This window comes from Amphibalanus amphitrite, unplaced genomic scaffold (genome assembly GCF_019059575.1).
Source record: "Amphibalanus amphitrite isolate SeventyFive unplaced genomic scaffold, NRLGWU_Aamphi_draft 000132F_arrow, whole genome shotgun sequence".
NCBI classification, from domain to species: Eukaryota; Metazoa; Arthropoda; class Thecostraca; order Balanomorpha; family Balanidae; genus Amphibalanus; species Amphibalanus amphitrite.
The window spans coordinates 551119-557118 of record NW_024881627.1 but is presented as its reverse complement, the minus strand read 5'-3'; positions in this window follow the sequence as shown (position 1 = coordinate 557118).

Genomic DNA, 6000 nt, shown 5'->3' with positions numbered 1-6000 from the left:
CTGCCAGAGTGGCCCGAGGTCAGCAGAGGCAGACAGCCTGTACATGCTGCTGGGTAGCAAAATATAAAGGAAACTTATAAGACATGAAGCAAACTGCAAAGTGCCTAAAATTGCATCTAATGACTTTTTCACTATCATGGTCAGTTTTTTTCAAGACCCACATACAATTTTACAGTGACAAAATCTGAAGGATTATCTGATCTTTTCACCATTGTTAATTACAAATCTCTCAGGCACCATCTCAGCTAAGTAACTGATTTTGCAAGAGTAAGATAAAAACAATTGGTATATTTTTGTCCTCATTGGGTAATAGAAGCACAAGAAACATCATTCAATAAAAAAATGTTTGAACTGATACTTTAATGACCCAGTATATGTCAAGTTTAGGTCCTAACTACAATTGTGGCGCTTTTGATACAGATATGAAACAGCAAAAATTTTAGGTTTTAGGTTAGGTTAGGTTGTAGGTTTGTAGGTTTGTAGGTTTTAGGTTGTAGGTAGGTAGGTTTGAAGGTTAGGTTAGGTTAGGGTAGGTTTGTAGGTTGTAGGTTGGTAGGTTATAGGTAAGTAGGTAAGGTTAGGTCAGGTTTGATTATGTTTTTTTCTTTTATTTGCGAGACATATGAGTATCATTTTTGGATTCAGGATGTCAAATAATGTAAAAATATGAAAAAATTTATCAATGAAATCTTCTTAGGACTTAAACTTGACATATACCAATGACCCTTCTTCTCATCCACAGCTTATGTCTAGGTAGCATTAAGCAATACTGCAGAAATCTAACAATGCCAGTGCTGCACCTACATAAGGTCATGTAACTCTCTGATATTTTATGTGTCTTTGAATTAACATGTCTATTAATATGCTCAACCCACTACCCAGACTACACATAGCAATTTAGATGAGCTCTTGTTAGTGCAGGCCACTGGGACACTGAAGTGATGCACCACCATGTCTCTTTCAGGTGCTGTGGTGCTGATTTTGTGAAGCAGTGCAGGTTCAAGTACAATAATATGGTGATTCCATGACACTTTTTCGTCTAGTAGATTTTCATGGGTCAATTTTTCATCCACAGATTTTCATCTGACTTTTTCATCTCCCATTTTTTATCCGTGCACTTTTCGCCAGCAGATTTCTTGTCTAAACATTTTTTCATTCCTATATGTTTTCGTCTGGGCATTTTTTTCATCTTGACATTTTTGTCTACTTTTTTGGAACACCACCTTGAGCAATTCCTTGTCCAAACACGTAAAAAAAAAACGAAAAATGGTAAAGGGAAACATTGGGTGGATGGTGAATAGACAAAAAGCAAAATGGTCAGAACAACCTTACCTACCATTTTTGGGGGGAATAAGGAAAAAGTTAATTCCATGAAATGGATTGCAAGCAATGGTAAGCCAAGTATTTTTAGGTTATGTGAATATCAATCAGGCTTCAGGCCCAGGCTTCAGGCAGGTCTGAAGCCAGATACATAACCATTTAAATATTTGACTAACCATTGTCTGCAATCTCTCCTAAGGCATTGCCTTTAGCACTGCTCTGCTTCACCACTAGTATTATTATGTCACTTGTCTCACAGTTGAATGACATCATAATATGTTTTCCCTCAACCTTGGGAGTTGTAATAGTGGGTACAGAGACATAAATTGTATTGGACGAAAATTCGTACGCACCAAAAAATACAGGCAATGATGTCGGACGAAAAATGCACACACAAAAAGATGCAGACAAAAAATCGGTATTGTTATAGCAGGCGTCTCACATGCTGCCACCGGTTTGGGAAAAGTCGCTAGATTCGTCAGGTCTAGAGATATTTCCACCAAGTCGCTATATTGGGTAATCACATAGCGGTGATTTCAAAAACGGAGTCAGTTTTTTTTTTCTGAGCTGGCGGGGGGGGGGGGGGGCGTTTGGGGGGATTGCCCCCCTTGCCGATAGCTCGGGAACGGCTGATCGGAGCCAGGCTTGCAAGGCGGCGTTGGAAAGCGGTCGAGTAGACAAGCCTAATTAGTAATGCAAACTATCATCGGGATACGGGGGGGGGGGGCGTAGGGGGGATTGCCCCCCTTGCCGATAGCTCGGGAACGGCTGATCGGAGCCAGGCTTGCAAGGCGGCGTTGGAAAGCGGTTGAGTAGACAAGCCTAATTAGTAATACAAACTATCATCGGGATACGGGGGGGGGGGCGTAGGGGGGATTGCCCCCCTTGCCGATAGCTCCGGAACGGCTGATCGGAGCCAGGCTTGCAATGCGGCGTTGGAAAGCGGTCGAGTAGACAAGCCTAATTAGTAATGCAAACTATCATCGGGATACGGGGGGGGCGTAGGGGGGATTGCCCCCCTTGCCGATAGCTCGGGAACGGCTGATCGGAGCCAGGCTTGCAAGGCGGCGTTGGAAAGCGGTCGAGTAGACAAGCCTAATTAGTAATGCAAACTATCATCAGGATACGGGGGGTGGGCCTTGCAAGCCTGGCTCCGATCAGCCGTTCCCGAGCTATCGGTCAGGGGGGCAATCCCCCCAAACGCACCCCCCCCCCCCCCTAGTATCCCGATGATAGTGACTTGTCTACTCGAACGCTTTCCAACACCGCCTTGCAAGCCTGGCCCCGATCAGCCGTTCCCGAGCTATCGGTCAAGGGCAACCCCCCCCCCACACACACACCCCCCCCCCAGTATCCCGATGATAGTATGCATTATTAATTAAGTAATTAGGCTTGTCTACTCGACCGCTTTCCAACGCCGCCTTGCAAGCCTGGCTCCGATCAGCCGTTCCCGAGCTATCGGCAAGGGGGGCAATCCCCCCCCCCCTACGCCCCCCCAGTATCCCGATGATAGTTTGCGTTACTAATTAGGCTTGTCTACTCGACCGCTTTCCAACGCCGTCTTGCAAGCCTGGCTCCGATCAGCCGTTCCCGAGCTATCGGCAAGGGGGGCAATCCCCCCTACGCCCCCCCCCCCCCCAGTATCCCGATGATAGTTTGCGTTACTAATTAGGCTTGTCTACTCGACCGCTTTCCAACGCCGTCTTGCAAGCCTGGCTCAGATCAGCGGTTCCCGAGCTATCGACAAGGGGGGCAATCCCCCCCAAACGCCCCCCCGCCAGCTCAGAAAAAAAACTGACTCCGTTTTTGAAATCACCGCTATGTGATAACCCTATATAGCGACTTGGTAGAAATATCTCTAGACCTGACGAATCTAGCGACTTTTCCCAAACCGGTGGCAGCCAGACTGCAAAGTATGGCAATTTCGACGAGATCTCGTCGGTGCGGGCTTGTTCGGCTGGTGCGGATTTTGGAGTGGTGCGGTGCGGATTTTGCCTGGTGCGGTGCGGATTTGGCTTGGACCTTGATGCGGTGCGGACTTCGCTTGGTCTTCTTACCCGGCCGGGTTTCCTTGTTGACGTTCTTTGGAAAGCCCTACAAATGCGTGCCAGCCACGGTGACGGAGAAAGGTTTTAAATTTACTCTACGAACTAACAATTGCGGCAGAACAAATCCATTCTCGCCTCGGAAATTAACGTGATGACGACGTCATTAGAACGAAGACTGGTTGCGGTGGTGACTGGTATGTCACATTTGCGAGCAGCTGGTTTGAATTAACAATCAGCACGCTGCTTTGGAATGACGTCATTAGTTTTACTCATACGAATGTTTGCTGGGGCGATTTTATCAAGGCTCGTCAAATTCACACGTGACATTTAGCATGTAGAAGGCCCACAGAGAGGGGAGAAGTTCCGAATGTCACGTGACCCAATATGCCCTCCGGCGCCCTGTTGACACCGGCGTCCGTCTATTTGCTCTATTTCAAACTTCCGGTACAAGTGCGCGGCGCGGTCCCGTGGTGAGCGTTGCTCGTGAAACTGAAATTGGAGGGGAAATAATTATAGTGAGATAAATGAAGTCCCTTGCATTATAATTGCCTGTGGGTTCGGTGCGGATATTTTGGGCTCTCGGCTCGCTTTGGTGCAGATTTTCCGGCTCAGTTTGAAGGGTTGGTGCGGATTTTGAACTTGGTCCGGTGCGCCTCGTCGACCTGCGTGGCCCCAGACTGCAAAGTATGGCACGCAGGTCGACGAGGCGCACCGGCCCAAGTTCAAAATCCGCACCAACCCTTCAAACTGAGCCGGAAAATCCGCACCAAAGCGGGCTGAGAGCCCAAAAAATCCGCACCAGCACCGAACCCACAGGCAATTATAATGCAAGGGACTTTATTCATCTCACTATAATTATTTCCCGTCCAATTTCAGTTTCACTTACCGCTTGAGCAACGCTCACCACGGGACCGCGCCGTGCACTTGTACCGTAAGTTTGAAATAGAGCAAATAGACTGACGCCGGTGAAAATACGGCGCCGGAGGGCATATTGGGTCATGTGACATTCGCAACTTCTCCCCCTCTGTGGGCCTTCTATATGCTAAATGTCACGTGTGAATTTCACGAGCCTTGATCCAATAGCCCCAACAAACTTTCGTATGAGTGAAACCAATGACGTCATTCCCAAGTAGCGTGCTGATTGGCAATCCAAATCAGCTGCTCGCTAATGTGACATACCCAAGGCCATCTATAGAAGGTACAGTCACTCCCCCGCCGACCAATCAGAGACAGATCCTGAGTGACGTCACCCCTGATGCTCGAAAGGGGTACTCCATTCCTTTACAACGTAAAAATGACTAACTTCATTTGAAGATTGTTGGTGACACTCTACACATATCGCTCAACCATTGATGTCATTGGAAAGTCCAACTAATTTTCTAGCGATAAAAAAGAGCAGCAATATGCTAAGAAATGGCCGGTTTTGAAGATATAGACGATTTAAAAACCCTCTGAAGTTGCAGGAAAGCAACGTAAAAACGCATCGAGCTTATATTTTTACTATGAATAAATCATTTTTCAGTAAGTTTTTAGATATGGTATCGATTTATACAACAACTTTATTACAATATTTTTATTACTTGGAACTTTATTTCAAAATAATATTTTCAAAAATGGCAACTGTTGGCAAGTAGCTTTGAAGCGATTGTGGCGCGCCGCGCCATTATTGTCCTGAGGCCCCCTTATGATGTCATCAAAAGTGGAGTGACATGGGCCTGGACATACCATTCACCACCGCAACCAGTCTTCGTTCTAATGACGTCGTCATCACGATAATTCCCGAGGCGAGAATGGATTTGTTCTGCCGCAATTGTTAGTTCGTAGAGTAAATTTAAAACCTTGGTCCGTAACCGTGCGTCACCGTGGCTGACACGCATTTGTAGGGCTTTCCAAAGAACAGTCAACAAGGGAACCCGGCCGGGTAAGAAGACCACGCGAAGTCCGCAGTCCGCACCGCACCAAGGTCCAAGCGTTGGTCCAAGCCAAATCCGCACCGCACCAGGCCAGATCCGCACCGCACCACTCCAAAATCCGCACCAGCCGAACAAGCCCGCACCGACGAGATCTCGTCGAAATTGCCATACTTTGCAGTCTGGCTGCGTGCCATACTTTGCAGTCTGGGGTGGCAGTATGTGAGACGCCTGCTATCATAATACCAAAAAATCAAAAATGTGTGAACAAAAATATGCATGGACAAAAGGTTGCGTGCCGAAAAAATGTCAAACGAAAATCTGCAGACGAAAAACTGCCCGACGAAAATGTCCAACCAAATTTGTCCCGACACGTGTTAAAAGATTAAAAGGACGTCAAAGCATACCGTACATTCATGTAACGGTGAATCTGTCACTCGAGCAAAAACATGCCAAGCAGCACAAATACCTGGTTGACAGCTCGAAAATTGCAAGGAAAGCTAGCATACAACCGAAAAATTAAAATATTAAACCCTCACCAAAATCAATTGACACGACGACAGAGAAGATTACAGAGAAAAGAAAATAGAGAAAATACGAGACGGAGAACACAATGGAGTTGTGACAAATGCGCCAGATGCGGCATGTAGTATCTCATGGGCTTAAAATATGAAAAAGTAATTGAAATACCGTATCATTCATCATTGAAAACTTTAGAGTAA